This window comes from Chiloscyllium plagiosum, unplaced genomic scaffold (assembly GCF_037043375.1).
Source record: "Chiloscyllium plagiosum isolate Xiang-an unplaced genomic scaffold, Cpla_swu_hap1 HiC_scaffold_10, whole genome shotgun sequence".
Lineage (NCBI taxonomy): Eukaryota > Metazoa > Chordata > Chondrichthyes > Orectolobiformes > Hemiscylliidae > Chiloscyllium > Chiloscyllium plagiosum.
Genome location: NW_028270148.1, coordinates 54,151,099 through 54,168,805, shown reverse-complemented (window position 1 = coordinate 54,168,805; position 17,707 = coordinate 54,151,099). Strand labels below are relative to the sequence as shown.

General features: G+C 41.2%; 1 pseudogene; it reads left to right on the top strand.

Annotated features, from left to right (window-relative positions):
* Positions 1-1,901: 1,901 nt before the first annotated feature.
* LOC122553294 (U6 spliceosomal RNA) lies at positions 1,902-2,014 on the top strand (annotated as a pseudogene).
* The last annotated feature ends 15,693 nt before the right edge of the window (positions 2,015-17,707 follow it).

Below are 17,707 nucleotides of genomic sequence, written 5' to 3'. Positions count from 1 at the left end.
AATTTAAGGTACTTGCTCAGCATAGACAATTTGGAAAAAAAGGTTAGTTTCCATGCTGTTTAGCTCTATGACACTGAAATATTTTGTCACATTTTTTTCTAAAAACCAAAGGTAAAGTTGCCAGAGTCCCAGAGAGCTTCTCTCTCATCCATGAGAAAAAACTGATGGTGAGTTTAACCTACAAGTCACTATGCCTTAGGTGAGAAGAAGGTGAGTTTGAGACAGATTCCTTTATGCTAACCTGAGCCACAATGGGCCTTGAACCCATGCTGTTAGCATCATAAGCAAGCCGTCCAACCAACTGAGTTAACTGTCCCCCTTTATCCTCAACCTGCTTAATTACTCTCTTTTTCAACTATTCATCCATTTTCATTTTCTGCTAAAGTTACTGATTGCACAAAATTAAGATGATTTGCTTATTATAAGAAAGAAACTGCAAAATATTTAAGAGTGACCTTGGCAGATGAGCAGTGAGGTCACACAATTGGAAGATACAGTTTAGTCCAGAAATACGTAGCATTGTGTTTTGAAGAAAAAACAAGGGAGCATGCATTGAATGAATCGATGCCAAACAAAATGGCTGAAAGGTGAAATCCAGCAATTTGAATACATGGGCTACAGAATTAACCAACTCCCAATAACAGGATGTGATGCATAATCAAACATCCAGTGCTTCCAATATAGACAGCATGTACATTTCTACTATTTGCTCATTTAAATGAATGCAGAAATTGGCCAAAATGTACAGTTGAGTGGTGACAAGTCTAGGCAGGAAAGCAAAGTGATGTGAATCTACAGCAAGTTCAACCTAAGTAACTTAAAGCCAGCCTATGTTTATTATAGGGGAAGTTTATGTTGAATAGTGATGGTTTCTAACTGCAGTGTAAAAATGAGTTATGCCAGGGAAAAGGGCAGTGAATGTATCTTCAAATGTCATATCCCACCAACCAAACAACTGGTATCTTTCATTTGTTATGCATGGACCTTAAGCAAAGTTTCTCAATTCATTATGATTCTACTCAGGATACCCCAAATGTTAACAAGGTCTCCTTCATTATTCACCTGCTACCTTGGTTGGTCACAAATAGGTTCATTTTAAAATGGATCCTTCCCATGAGCATTCCTTTCTCCAGAACCAAGGATATTTATATTTCAAAGTAGCCAATGAAACCAGGCTTTCTTGAGTGAACAAAAAGTGGTTTTATTCATTACTAAATGCATGAAGAATGAACAATACAACAGGCATACACAAAGGTTAGAAATAAGAAGTGAGTCTAAAGGTGAAAGAAATAAAAAAAAATGTCAGTTCAGCATAAGAGTCACAGTCTTTACCTGAAATGCAGAGGAACTAGAGGATGATTCTTTGACTGTGATTGGCATAGGATATTGACAGTCAAACCCAGTTTGGTATATGAATGCATTCAGTCCCACTAATACACTCCAGTAGAGTTGAAAAGGTTGGGATTGTGTATTTTCAAAGGAAAAAGCACAAAATGTCTCTGAAGTTTGGGATATAATCCACAGTTGGCAATTTGCTGTTGAGCAGAGGTTGCCAATCCTTCAATATCTTTGTAGTCACAAGAAATCATCATTCAATCTGTTTGAAGTTTCTTTGATATTTTAGATGTTATATTGTATAATTCCACATCAAATGTTTTGCTAAACAACTACTCAATTTATACTTGCCATCATTTTGTCTTTGAAGAATTAAACATGCCAATTGTATTTGAGGGTTCCAATCCATTATCACAATATTTTGATCAATGGACCTCACCTCCATCACTCACCTGTTTCTACCAATTACAGCACATTCTTAACATTCATAACTTTATCGTATCTGCATAAAATTTATGTTATTATCATATCAGTGCAAATTTCTTCCATCCTAGCTGTGGATGCCAGTGTCAGAGAAGACCCCAGCAGCACCTATACTAAAATTGTAATGATACTGGGAAGGTTTGCATGGCCTCTGTGCAAGGATGACATGCAAATTTGTGAACTGTTCCATAAAGGGACCCTATGGTGCAATGGTAGTGTCACTTTCTCTGAGTCAGGAGATCTAAGTTCAGGTCCCAACTGCTCCAGAAGTGTATCATAACATCTCTGTAACAGGGTCGTTAGAAAATATCTCAATGACGATTGCAAACTGTCACAGCAGTCCAGCAATCTGTCCTCCAACACATTGCTCAGATTGCTCAGGTACTATCCTTGGAAAGAGGCAGTGACACCATGGAGCACAATGCTGCTGTCCACTCTCAGGATGCCTATGCTTTCTTCCCAATACTGCCACACAGCTACTCCCCTCACTGCTGAGGCATCTGTCACCCATAGCAAGGTTTCACAGTTTAAAATGAGCCCGCTAGAAATACATGACATCATCTGCAGTCTACCTCAATATAACTTCCACTAGTCATGTCGCACCACTGAGTTGGCACTGCAAAAACAATAGGATCCTTAGTGTCATAGAGTCAAAGAGATGTTCAGCACAGAAAAAGGCCCTTCAGCCCATTGCATCCAGACTGGTCAAAAACAACCACTTAACTATTCTAGTCCCATTTTCCAGCACTTGGCCTACAGACTTGTTTGTCTTGGAGTTGCAAGTGTAATCTAAATACTTGAATGTTACGTGAGTTTCAGCATCTAGGTGAAAAAGTCTTTCCTCGCACCTCCTCTAAGCCTTCTGCCCCTTACCTTAAATCTGTGCCTCCTCATCATTGATCCTGTTCTGACCTATAGGGACACAGTGATATACAATCAGGGGAGAATGTATCTTGCTCTCAATAATTGCTCATGCAAACACACAACCCTAGAGTAGCTTCATGACATTAAATCAAAAAGAGGGATAGAAAGCCTCCTGATTATTGTCCTCCTTCAACTCATAAGTTAATACTTTTCCACGTTAAACTCAATTTGAAGAAACACTAAGTTTAGCAAGATGGCAGGACAAGAAACTTCAATGATCAGCAGTAAGAATATAATACCATATTGATGCAGTTGGTCATTTACTGATGAATTCCATTGCCAGACTGGCCATGGAATTGGTAATAAAAGAACCAACAGAAGAAAATAACCCCCTTTGCTTCATCTTCACTAATTTACCCAGGATTTGTTAGTCCGTGACAGTATTTGCAAAAGTGATCACCATGCAATCTCAGTCACATTTTCACTCCATATTGTTATGTGGTATTACCATCATAGTCAAAGATATAAATGAAGAATAGATCTAGCTGCTCAAAACAAAGCAAAAACTTTGCCATCAACAAATGCAGAATTGTATTCAGCGTATACGTCCAACAAATTTCTCCTATCATTCCTGGCCAAACTAGCTAACCCTGGTTAATTGAGGGGTAAAGAAAAGAGTCAGACAATTCTGAAAATGGGGTGTTACTGCAGCATTGGCCAATATTCAGGCAGGAATACTGAAGACCTGTGTTGAAGAACGACTATTGTCCTTAGCTAAGACAGTCACAAGGCTGGCATTTACCCAACAATATGAAAACTAGTCTCTATATGTCATGTTTACAAAAAGGAGTGCAAATTATTCTCCCCTCCCCATCCCTCTTAATCTCCCTTGCAACCCATCAGTTTACTCTTAACCACGACTCAACAATAACCAATCAGTAATGTGCAGTTTAAGTCCACTAGAACTTCTCAGCTCCAGATCTCATTACAACCCTAGGTGGAATCCTCTGCTGATGACAAGCTGGAAGGCAGGAAGGGTATAATGGTGGTATACCCAAAGAGCATCCTCTCCCATACCCACTTTCCTGCCTTCACAAGAATTGTTATGGGCAGGAGGAACAGTGGTGACCATTCATGTCCTGCCACAATTTGAGGTTAGTGGGTCATAACTTAAGAACTACTTAAGGGGCTCAGTCCATGGCCACTGCCACTGGTGTTAGCCTTACTGCAGATGATGTTATTGCCTATGGCATGCACAACAGCTACAACCGTGCAGTCAGCTTTTCAATTCCCAAATGAGGGGCCAGGCAGAATGGGGGACATCAATCAAAGTCTTTCAATGCCTGATCGAGGGACTTAATATCAGGAAAGGGGGCATGACACTTAAAGCTATCCCCTCTGTCCTTCCTGTCAATCATGCTGTCTATGACCCATCCTGCAAACTCGCTTCTGACATTACTTACCTCCAAATGACTAGCATTACTTAAAGACAGCCTGCAACCTGCCATCATAGTGTATTTTGACTGTAAGAAGAGATATGAGTACTTTGTGAAATTGATTTGCATTGTCAAAGATGAAGATTTGTTGAATATGTGATACAACGTGCACTGAGATTTTCCAATAACACACTGAAGGTATTGTTGGAGTGGGTGAAGAGATGGAGAATTATCTTATATTCTCAGTGGAACAAGAGGCATATTGATAAATGCTCAAGTAGCAGTAGGAAAGGTGTAGATCCAGGAAGATGGATGGCATGCAGAATAAATGTAACAAACTGACTCAAGTCATCAAAGTGAGTGAGTTCAAATTGTGCATATAATGTTAACCACTGCTCAATTCACTGCAATCCCCACACTCACCTACCAACAATCTCTATCAAATAGTCATCAACCCTTCAATTCATACAGTTTACCTCACATTTAAACTGTTATCAGTCTCACAAACACTACCAGTTTGAACAAACTGGTGGCTATTCACCAATGACAGCCACATAATTCAAAACTATTTCAGGCCACGCACTAACACAGTCGTCTTTTTTTCCTTACATGACAGATGGCATGAAGAACAAAAGTGGAGAAGATAAACATGTCTGCATGTTTTAACCGTCATGGAGTAAACAGTGTCAATTATCATGAGAAGGTGCATCACTGACCAGGTGGCTTTAGAGACCTTTAAGGGATTGGTGATGAGGATGGTGTATGTTGTAGATATTTTAAATTAAGACATACTCTTACACATCTCTAGAGCAGGTGGGACTTGAACCTAGGCCTCCTGGCTGAGAGATAGGGACACTACCTTTGCACACAAAAGCACTGTGCTCAATATTAGGAATTAATTAGCCAGGAACCAATTGTGTAAATGTTCCAGAAGTGATATTTATGACTATACTGGAGAGGCATCTGATGTGAAACACTGATCTTAGACAGCCTTAATACCAGACAGCATGACAAGCTGTATTAAACACAGCTAACCCTGCCAAATACTGTATGAAGTGTGATTATTTCCAATTTATGAAGACCAGAATACCTAATTCTAAGTTCTAATATAGAATAGAATTTTTTGTTTTTGACTCACAAGTTTGCAGGGGGCGGCATGATGGCTCAGTGGTTAGCACTGCAGCCTCACAGCACCAGAGACTCAGGTTTGATTCCAGCCTCGGGCAATTGTCTGTGTGGAGTTTGCATATCCTCCTTGTGTCTATGCAGGTTTCCTCCAGGTGCTATGGTTTCCTCCCACAATCCAAAAGATGTGCAGGTTAGGTGGATTGGCCATGCTAAATTGCCCAAAATGTTAGGTGCATTAGTCAGGGGAAACGTAGAGAAATTATGGAATGGGTCAGGGTGGGTTACTCTTCGGAAGGTCAGTGTGGACTTGCTGGGCCAAAGGACTGGTTTCCACACTGTAGGAATTCTAAGTTCTAATACAAAGTAGAATTTTTTTTTAACTACAAGTGTGCAATTCTTACTTTCTCTTCTTCCTTCACCAATAGCTAATCCAGTTGCTCAGAAACTGGAACCTCCCAGTCAGAGTTGATATGAAGAAAAACTGTCATTTATAGAGTCGTACAGTCAATCAGCACAGAAGCAGATCCTCCATCCAATCAGTCCATACCAAACATAATCCCAAACTAAACTAATCCCACCTGCCTTCTCCTGGCCCAAATCCCTCTATGGCTTTCCTATTCATGTACTTGTCCAAATGTCTTTTAAATGTTGTAATTGTACCCATATCCACCACAGTTGTAGAGATCACCTCAGATGCTGAGATTGTGTACATTATAGCTATTTATTCAGAGGAGAAATTACCACATAGTCAGCCACAGGACATAAGCGACAGGGTCAGGACAGGGTTAGTGCAGGTATTAGCTCACCAGCTGACAAGGTCACACATGAGTTCTGCTGCAGATGACTCAAATGAGAACATTGATGCACTAATAAAGAAAGGTTGTATACAACTCAATCCTTGATGCCAGAAAACTGTTGCAAAATAGAATTCAGCTCCGAAGTTGTTCGAGGATTTGCTCAGGGCTTGGAGCTCATCCATTCCAACATAGAACATGTAGTCACTCTCATATCAGGCAATGGTCATGAAGAGGTTAATGTTCTAACTACATTAGCTCTAGACATTCTAATAAGGTCACACACAATATTCCCTCAGCTGATACAGGGTTCTGCATATGCCAATAGGCATGCCAACACATTTGACTTCTGGTTTTGGAAATCAATGACACACATGGATCTCAGAGATCCATGCATCCAAGGAATTATTGGAGACAATATCGGTCACACACAATCTGTGGTTGAAGACAAGGAGTTCCGCTCCAGCTTTCAGAGGAAGGAGATGTATCTAAACCAGATCTCTTAGGTCCATGTATTTCTGTCCAACCAAATGTAGTTGTACTTATTGCCATTATGCAGTGGATCTTCTTGTTATCCATAAAGAGTGTCTCTTCTGTGGTTATTCTACTGTGGTGTATCCCCGAGGCCCAAGATGAAGCAAAATCAAAGGAGAATTGTTGGCAACTAATTACTTAAAGCAAACCATACCCAGTATTATATACTATTGAAGTGAGGGGAAATACTTCAAAGTACTGGGAGTGGTCACCAATATCACATGATTGAAGCAGGGAGGATCAGTTCCCCCACAGAAAAAGAAGTCCAAAAGAGAAATAAAATAAGCAAGCGAATTTTCCAAACTTTGCCACCATAGGAATACACAGATAGTCAGTCAGCAGCTAAAACACCATTACTGACCATGAGAGACAACTGCTGCCATGGGAGCTGTAAAAAAGCTAGCTCAGATCTTCAAAGGCAAAACTTTGAAGTTATCAGAACTTTAAAGTTATCAGAAGCTGGTAAGAACGACTGGGGCAACAATGTAGACCAGGAAAATAGACAAAAGCCATCCACAATTAGTACACTTAGAAGGCTTACTAAAGAAGACTCTCGGAGGAGTAACAAAGGCTCTTGGAGATAAGTTAATGATGCCTAAACAAAAAGGGAATAACTTAATTGAAAAAATGATGCAGTGAACAGAAAATGAAGGCATGGGAGTCTAAAAAAGTTATCTCTTTTCACCATATCATTAGGCTTGATGAGACAGACCAATAATATGAAAAGACCAAGAAAGAAATTTAAACCAGGATTTTTCACAAAGCCTCACAGTGTATTCACTGTGAAAATAAATTAAATTAAGGAAATATAGTGAAAGAGTCATGCAGAAGAAGAAAAGTCAGGGAAAATAAATGTTTAACAGGCCTGGACTTAATAATTAAGCCATAATTGTGATAGGCAGATTTATTAAATGCTTCAGCTCGAACACTTTATTTAAGTAATTACATAGAAAAAAGTGTTTGGCTTTTCACACCATGAATAGTGGGAAAATGCCCAAATTATATTGGAAGAAATGCGGAAACTCTATCTTGGCTGCAGGAAGGTGAAAAAACAGACAGTTGTCATTTTGATTATTGGAAAAGGCAGGAAGACATGGAAAAATGTGAACATCCAATATGTGCAGTGTAATAAATATCATTCAGAAAGTAAAAGAAATACAACAATATAGCAGTAAAAATTCCTTTTGTTGGGATAACCCAATTTATTTATAATTTGTTAAGTAAACTCAACACCAAATGTAGAATCAACTTGAGAAAAGATCCTAACTCGTTATGTCTCTACATACCTAGAAAGATTCAATGCCACTTAATGAATCAATTTCGACACAACTTGAAGAAATTATCAAAATGTCTGTCACTTCCTTGTCTATGGTAACCAACTCCATCAGCATATGATCTGACATAAGGCAACAAAGCAATAGTTGCTAAATCTGCCACTATCTAGAGTTGTTGAGAATTTAGCCAAATCATCTGAAAGTAGAATTTTTGCCAAACTTGATACTAAATAATGGGTTATGGCACATGCCATCAAAAATGCTGATAGAGAGAAAACTGAAAACTCACCTACCAAACAAGTTGACTCCACAGTTGAGACCAAGGGACGACAATGAAGTTTAGAATAAAAAGCAATACTTTCAAGAACAGAAGCAACACATTATACGAGATGCAACTTGCAAAGGTATTGCCACTCTGGGCCAACGGCAACAGGTATGGATAAGGGACATAAACAATGTTTGGTACAATCATCCAAGTGTCAGCAGACTAATGTCCATCATATACTGATCAAACAACTGAGAGGGCTGTACGGACGAACAACAGGAACCTTGTCTCATTGCAGATCAGTCATTCAACAATATTCGAGTTGGACATGTGAAGTATATGATGGCAGCATGGTTCATTAACCAATTACAGTTGAGTCAATTAGAATCAAGGTCAACAGTCAATAAAACCAAATGTAGTTGCTATATGCAATAAATCTTCTTCTTATCTACCACTATATCTTCTACCATTAATCACTAGATTGGCCCAAGAAAAAGCAAAAACAATGGAAATTAGTGGCAGCAAACCACCTCAAAAAACCTTTACTCACAACCATATGTTGGTTGAGGTGGCAAACATCACAATGTGCCAGATGCAGTCATCTAGGAAAATATCACAATTAAATAGACAAACACATTTATGGAACCAACATGATGACCAAAGTGAGGCTTATTTCACAGCTTCCATTGCAGCATATCACTTTCATCAAAGGTTGAACTGCTGCCTTGCAAACTCAAACTGCCGCTAATGAGGACTCTACAGATCACTGTTCAAAGGAATTTTCAGATATTAGAACATTCCACCATTTTTTGTTATTCATGCATGGGATGTGGACATTGCTGACTAGGTCAACATGTATTGCACATGCCCAATTCCCCTTGAGGAGGTGGTGGTATACTGCTGCTGAGATATCCTCAGCAGCTCAGCAGATTACTAATGAGGTGTCACCATGGAGAGTGACAGTGGCTCCATGGCAATAGAGACTTGCTGTTGTGTATCAGGATGGTTTCCTTCCTGTACCAGGGTTACCTGAGGTTGCCCTCCACAGCCAGCTGCAGTTTCCTCATTTGAAGTTCAGCAGCTTGCTTTAGCAATTTGCTTGACAACTCGTCATGACATTCACAGACAAAGGCACACAAAACACATAAACTGAGGGAGAACACAAGAGTCGTTAGTTTAAATTTGAATGAAGAAATTGTTGTCAGCACTTTTTTTCTACAGTGAAAACAAAACAAAATACACTTTTTAAAAAATTCGTAACAAGAGAAAAATAATTCCCAAGAGAACAATATTGTCAAAGGCTTATTAATAACTTGTCAAAGCTGCTTCTGCAGGCAGAATGTAAATTAAACCATTCTGGAGAACAAGTGGAGAAAAACGAACAAATGCAAATAGTGAGCAGCTAAGGATATCTATTTCTGTTACTTACTCTTCTGACATTACATACAGCACTCTGTGTAGCACAATTTCATTGACAAAAGAATTAGGCTGGAAATCTGCTCCGACCATTGTTTCTGCAATACCCTGGGTTAGATCTTCTATTATTTCCTCCTTCCCCATGTGTCTCTACCAACTGTGTCTGCCCACTGCCCCTTTCAGGTCACACAGCCCTGTTTGAAAACTTGTTTCTATGAAGTATCATGGGCACAAATTGTATCCAGTTAGGCAAAAACTCTAATTCTGGATGGAAATCACGTATTCAACATTGGGACCGTATGAGGATCCCAGGGCCATACAACTCGGCAGCATATCCACCTGCACAACTTTACATTAGGTAGCCTCCTAATTGACCATCTTCACACTTGTTATTCAATTAGTTAGATGAACAGAACAGTGATGGGGGAGGCCTCATGAGAAATACTGCAAGACTGATGGCTGGCAGTACCACGGGGGAAGTGAGTAATGTTGAGGCAAATGAATGCAAAGACACCTCCAATAGAGGTGTTCTCAAAAAATTACAGAAGGTTCCATGATGAATAAAGCTCCATCTGCAAAAAAAATTGTATTGGTCAAGGCTGTGATCATTTCCGTATTAGAAGTTCACCATAGGAGCATAGAGGATTGACTCCAATGGACCTCCCATTGTGACGTAGTCTCTCACATCTGTTGCCAGGTTGTGGATTCAGCAAGGGGTGTTTCCATGTGCTAACAAAGTTGTACTGATGTGGGGAAAATGGCCATTCAGTGGAGCTTTCACTGGTTTGATTGACAGCCTTCCCATCCCCTGGAGTGCACATATAAACATGGGAATTAGGACAGAAAAATAGGTCGCTTATCCCCCCAAGCTTTAGTAAGATCATGGTTAATCTTTTTACCACACATTGCCACCTGATAGTCTTTCACCCCCTGTGCTTATTAAGAATCTATCTACCTCTGCCGGAAAAGTATTAAAAGACGTTGCTTTTACTTCACATGTGGAATGGGCTTCCTGAGGAAGTGGTGGATGTGGGTACAATTACAAAGTTTAAAAGACATTTTGATAAGTACATGAACGGAAAGGTTTGGAGGGATATGGGCCAGGAGCAGGCATGTGGGACAAGTTTAGTTTGAGATTATGTTTAGCATGGACTGAAGGGTCTATTTCCATGCTGTACGACTCAATGACTCTAAGAAAGTTCCAAATGCTCATGGCCACCTGTGAGAAAACATTTTTCCTGTTTCTGCCTTAGATAACATGTTGCCATCCCCACCCACCCAAGGAAAATTACAAAACATGGCACAACCTCAGGAAACTGGCTCAATGAAGAATTGTATTGCTTCCCTAGCACCCCTGTCTCCAAACCCAATCCCAGACAGCTAGGGAAATTCAGCCTACATCATGCCACTCCACCTTTACACTAGTTACTTCAACATTTTATAAAAAGGCATGTCTACAGTTTTCAGACATGAAACACTTACAAGTACCACAAGTCAGAAAGATCCTTCACTGATTATTAACTTATGCAATGACACCATTATTCTGTAATCAGTGCATTCTGAGTTTTAAGTTCACATCATTAGTCTATAATGGCTGGGCTGCAGTGTTTTGTATTTGGCACAGAATGGATCATTACTTTTCTGATGATTCCATAAATATTGTGCTTTTGGCATGGTGGCTCATTGGTTAGCACTGCTGCCTCACAGCACCAGGTTCAATTGCAGCCTCAGGCAACTGTCTATGTGGAGTTTGCACATTCTCCCTGTGTCTGCGTGGGTTTCCTCTGGGTGCTCTGGTTTTTTCCCACAGTCCAAAGATGTGCAGGTCAGGTGAATTGGCCATGCTAAATTGACCATAGTGTTAGGTGCATTAGTCAGAGGGAAATGGATCTGGTTGGGCTGAAGAGCTTGTTTCCACACTGTTGGGAATCTAATCTAATCTAAAATATGAAAATGAGCTGTTTGGACAAGGAAGATTTTAGTTGGTTGTACAGACTGCACCTCAGTTGTTGATCTCAGCTGGGTGCTATAATTGTCTTCTGTATCTCTGACCTAGGGAGCAGAAAAATCTCAGTCAAGGTTCCCATTTCTGATTGCTAGTCAGTGCCCCACCTGGAAAAATGGTATTATGTGAAAGCCTGATTAGGATAGGTTTGCACTTTTCAATGATACCCATCTTCTGTTACATGGTGACTCAATCTCACTGATTTGGCTTGAACATGATCAGTGAACAATTGAAAAGTACATTGAAACGTACAGCAACCATACTCTTAAAGTGGTGAATTGGCATGAGTTAATACTTCAGGAATGATGAGATGAAAAGTGCAGCAGCAAAATAAAGCCTTTTATTATGTTTTTGCAAACATGAACGGCTATTTGTAAATGTTCAGATCCTTTATTTATGGAAAAAGCAGTGAGATTATACTCCATATCTACAGCAGTACAAGTCAATTCCTTAGTGTTCTGACCATTCAACCTCAATGTAAGTCTCAGGATAATTTCTACTACACTAGCCAGTGCCATTTACATCCTCCATATTTAACCTGAGCCTCATAGGGAATGCTTCTTGAATTAGAAACTATTTCCTGTTGTTGATTCAAGTCAACCAGAACCAGGTCAAACTTCTACTGCTTATTTAATTAGTGGACAATTTGGTTTTGCTGCAAATAAAATACATATTCATAACTTTGCAGCACAATCATTAATCCACATATATCTAAATGAAAGATTGCCTTGAGGGGAATCACTGATTACAATACCCAAAGCAATATGTATGCGATCCTGAAACATCCTTCTCATCTTTAATTAAGTGTTTACCGTTTCATCTACATAATAGAAATTGAACCAGAGGTTGGTTAATTCTACTAATTTAGTATGAGATCAATATTGTAATGGAAAGTTATCTTGGCTTGGAAGATAAGATGTCAAAACAGTTTGGATTGAGCTAAGAAATAGGTAAATGAAAGATACCTTTGACAAGAGTAATTCACAAGATATGGTACAGCCTCAGGAAGCTGGCTCAATGAAGAATTGTATTGCTTCCCTAACATCTCTGTCTCCAAACCGAACTCCAGACAGCTGGGGAAATTCAGCCACTCCACTCCATCATTCCACTCCATCTTTACTCTAGCTGCTAGTTTTCACTTATTCACGAAATGTGGATGTGTCTGGCTAGGATAGTTTTTATTGCCTCTTCTACATTATCCTTGAAGTGGTTGGTATACTGTCAATCTGGCGTAGGTAGACCCACAATGCCATTAGGGAAGCAGTTCTTAGAATTTTGAGTTGAAACTTTATTGCTGGAACAGCACAGCAGGTCAGGCAGCATCCAGGGAACAGGAGATTCGACGTTTCGGGCACAGGCCCTTCTTCGGCCTGTGCCCGAAACGTCAAATCTCCTGTTCCCTGGATGCTGCCTGACCTGCTGTGCTGTTCCAGCAATAAAGTTTCAACTTTGATCTCCAGCACCTGCAGACCTCACTTTCTCCTCTTAGAATTTTGACCCTTCCACACTGAATGATATCATAACAAGGCCTAACCATAGCTAGTCTGGAAGACAGAGTATCAGCCAAGAAATAATGCGTGTTTGTAATAAAGGTAATGTAATGATCAGAGACGGTTTTAACCTTGATCCAGATTGAACAAATCATATTTGATTAGGGCACCATGATAATGGGTTTATACAGAGCATTCCAGACAGTTTATTTTGACCCTACCGAGGGGACAGGCTATTTTTATACCTGGCAAGTATTCAATAAAGACAAGATTATGACAACAGTGATCTCTTTAATTAGTGTTCGTAACATAGTTTGAATGTGAGAAACCTAGGTCTGAAACTAGCTGGAAACTGTAATAAAATCAATTACAAAGGTATGAAGACAAAGTTAACTAAAATAGACTAAGGTATATCACGAATAAAAGAATGACTAGAGTAAGATTAGGGCCAATCAAGCATAGTAGTGGGATGTTGTGTGTGGAGTCAGAGGAGATAGGGAAAGAACTAAATGAATACTTATTTCAGTATTCCCACTAGAAAACAACAACGTGGTCGAGGAGAATACAGAGATACAGGCTATTAGATGAGACAGGATTGAGGTGCATAAGGAGGAGATGTTAGCAATTCTGGAAAGTGTAAAAATAGATGTCCCCTGGGCCGGATGGGATTTATCCTAGGATTCTCTGGGAAGCCAAGGAAGAGACTGTCGAGCCTTTGGCTTTGATATTTATGCCGTCATTGTCTATAAGAATAGTGCCAGAAGGCTGGAGGATAACAAATGTTGTTCCCTTGTTCAAGAAGGGGAGTAGAGACAACCCTGGAAATTATAGGCCAGTGAGCCTTACTTTGGTTGTGGGTAAAGTGTTGGAAAGGGTTATAAGAGATAGGATTTATAATCATCTAGAAAGGAATAACATGCTTAGGGATAGTCAACACGGTTTTGTGAAGGGTAATCGTGCCTCACAAAACTTATTCATTTGGCTGAAGTGGTCCTCACTCTCATTCATTTCTCCTTTGAATCCTCCCACTTTCTCCAGACGAAAGGGGCAGCCAGGACACGCCGCATGGGGCCCAGCTATGCCTGTCATTTTGCCGGCTACGTGGAACAGTCCATCTTCCGTAGTTACATTGGCACCATTCCCTATCTTTTCCTCCGCTACCTTGATGACTGCATCAGCGCCACTTCGTGCTCCCATGAGGAGGTTGAACAGTTCATCAACTTCACCAACACATTCCACCCGGACCTTAAATTCACCTGGACCATCTCAGACACCTCCCTCCCTTTCCTGGACCCCTCCATCTTCATCAACGATAACCGACTCAACACTGACATTTTCTACAAACCCACTGACTCCCACAGCTACCTGGATAACACCTCCTCCCACCCTGCCTCCTGTAAAAACGCTATCCCTTATTCCCAATTCCTCTGCCGCATCTGCTCCTAGGAGGACCAATTCCACCACAGAACACACCTGATGGCCTCCTTCTTAAAAGATCACAACTTCTCCTCCCACATGGTTGATGATGCCTTCCAGAGCAGCTCATCCACTTCCCGCACCTCCGCCCTCGAACACCACCTCTCCAATCACAACAAGGACAGAATGCCCCTGGTCCTCATCTTCCACCCCACCAATCTCCGTATACATTGTATCATCCTCTGCCATTTCCGCCACCTACAAACAGACCCCACCACCAGAGATATATTTCTCTCCACCCCCCCATCCGCTTTCCATAAAGGCTGTTCTCTCGTCAGGTCCAAACCCTCCACCAACACACCATCCCCTCCTGGCACCTTCCCCTGCCACCACAGGAATTGCAAAATCTGCGCCTACACCTCCCCCTCACCTCCGTCCAAGGCCCGAAGAAGCCTTCCAAGTCCATCAAAGCTTCATCTGCACCTCCACACATGTCATTTACTATATCCGTTGCTCCCAATGCAGTCTCCTCTACATTGGGAAGACAGGACACCTACTGGCAGAGCGCTTCAGAGACCATCTCTGGGACACCCATACCAACCAGTTCCACCCCACCGTATCCAAACACTTCAACTTCCCCTCCCACTCCACCAAGGACATTCAGGGCCTGGGCCTCCTCCATCGCCACTCCATAACCACCCGACACCTGGAGGAAGAATGCCTCATCTTCCGCCTCATGACCCGCCAACCTCAGGACACATAAAAAGATGGTTGTGGTTGCTAGAGGTCAGTCATCCCAGCTCCAGGACATCTCTGTAGGAGTTCCTCAGGGTAGTTTCTTAGGACCAACCATTTTTAGCAGCTTCATCAATGATCTTCCCTCCATTCAAAGATCAGAAGTGGGGATGTTCACTGACGATTGCAGTGTTCCACACTATTCACAACTCCTCAGATACTATAGCAGTCCATGAGGAAATGCAGCAAGACCTGAAAATATTCAAGCTTAAGTCAAAAAGTGTCAAGTTACATTTTTGCCATGCAAATGACGCACAATAGTTAGGTCTAACAAGAAAGAAACAAACAACAATATTTGCAGGTAAGGGGACGGCTAGAAAATGGGAAGCCTTCAGAAATGAGATAAAGAGAGTCCAGAGACAGTATATTCCTGTTAGGGTAAAAGGAAAGGCTGGTAGGTGTAGGGAATGCTGGATGACGAAAGAAATTGTGGGTTTGGTTAAGAAAAAGAAGGAAGCATATGTATGGTATAGGCAAGATAGATCGAGTGAATCCTTAGAAGAGTCTAAAGGCAGTAGGAGTATACTTAAGAGGGAAATCAGAAGGGCAAAAGGGGGACATGCGATAGCTTTGACAAATAGAGTTAAGGAGAATCCAAAGGGTTTTTACAAAAAAGAACGACAAAAGGGTAACCAGGGAGAGAGTATATCCCCTCAAAGATCAGCAAGGCGGCCTTTCTGAGGAGCCGCAGAAGATGAGGGATAAACGAGTATTTTGCATCAGTGTTTACTGTGGAAAGGGACATGGAAGATTTAGATGGCGACACTTTGAAAAATGTCCATATTACAGAGGAGAAAGTGCTGGATATCTTGAAATGCATAAATGTAGATAAATCCCCATGAGCTGATCAAGTTTACCCTAGAACTCTGTGGGAAGCTAGGGAAGTGATTGCTGGACCTCTTGCTGAGATATGTGTATCATCGATAGTCACAGGTGAGGTGCCAGAAGACTGGAGGTCGGCTAATGTGGTGCCATTATTTAAGAAGGGTGGTAACAAAAAGCCAGGGAACTCTAGACCGGTGATCCTGACCTCGGTGGTGGGCAAGTTGTTGGAGGGAATCCTGAGGGACAGGATGTACATGTATTTCGAAAGGCAAGGACCGATTAAGGATAGTCAACATGGCTTTGTGCATAGGAAATCATGTCCCACAAACTTGATTGAGTTTTTTGAAGAAGTAACAAAGAGAATTGATGAGCGCAGAGCAGTAGATGTGACCTATATGGACTTCAGTAAGGCGTTCGACAAGGTTCCCCATGGGAGAATGATTAGCAAGGTTAGATCTCATGGAATACAGGGAGAACTAGTCATTTAGATGCAGAACTTGTTCAAAGGCAGAAGACAGACGGTGGTGGTGGAGGGTTGTTTTTCAGACTGGAGGCCTGTGACCAGTGGAGTGCCACAAGGATCGGTGCTGGGTCCACCACTTTTCGTCATTTATATAAATGATTTGGATGCGAGCATAAGAGTTATAGTTAGTAAATTTGCAGATGACGTCAAAATTGGAGGTGTAGTGGACAGCGAAGAAGGTTACTTCAGATTACAAGGGGATCTTGATCAGATGGACCAATGGGCTGAGGAGTGGCATATGGAGTTTAATTTAGCTAAATGCATGGTGCTGCATTTTGGGAAAGCAAATCATCACAGGACGCATACACTTTATGGTAAAATCCTAGGAAGTGTTGCTGAACAAAGAAACCTTGTAGCCCAGGTTCATAGCTCCTTGAAAGTAGAATTGCAGGTAAATAGGATAGTGAAGAAGGCATTTGGTATGCTTTCCTTTGTTGGTCAGAGTATTGAGTACAGCAGTTGGGAGGTCATGTTGCAGCTTTCCAGGACATTGGTTAGGCCACTGTTGGAATATTGCGTGCAATTCTGGTCTCCTTCCTATCGGAAAGATGTTGTGAAACTTGAAAGGGTTCAGAAAAGATTTACAAGGATGTTGCCAGGATTGAAGGATTTGAGCTATAGGGAGAGGCTGAACAGGCTGGGGCTGTTTTCCCTGGAGCTTTGGAGGCTGGGGGGTGACCTTATAGAGGTTTATAAAATCATGAGGGGCATGGATAGGATAAATAGACAAAATCTTTTCCCTGGGGTGGGGGTGTCCAGAACTAGAGGGCATAGGTTTAAGGTGAGAGGGGAAAGATATAAAAGAGACCTAAAGAGGCAACCTTTTCACAACGAGAATGGTACGTGTATTGAATAAGCTGCCAGAGGAAGTGGTGGAGGCTGGTACAATTGCTACATTTAAAGGCATGCGGATGGGCCGGTGCTGCCATGGTGGGATATCTGGTCAGCATGGATGGCTTGGACCGAAGGGTCTGTTTCCATGCTGTATACCTCTATGACTCTATGACTCTATAACTGTCCTTAACATTCAATGGCATTATCATCATTGAATCCCCCATTATCAACATCCTGGGGGTTACCATTGACGAGAAACTCAACTGGATTAGCCATATAAATACAGTGGT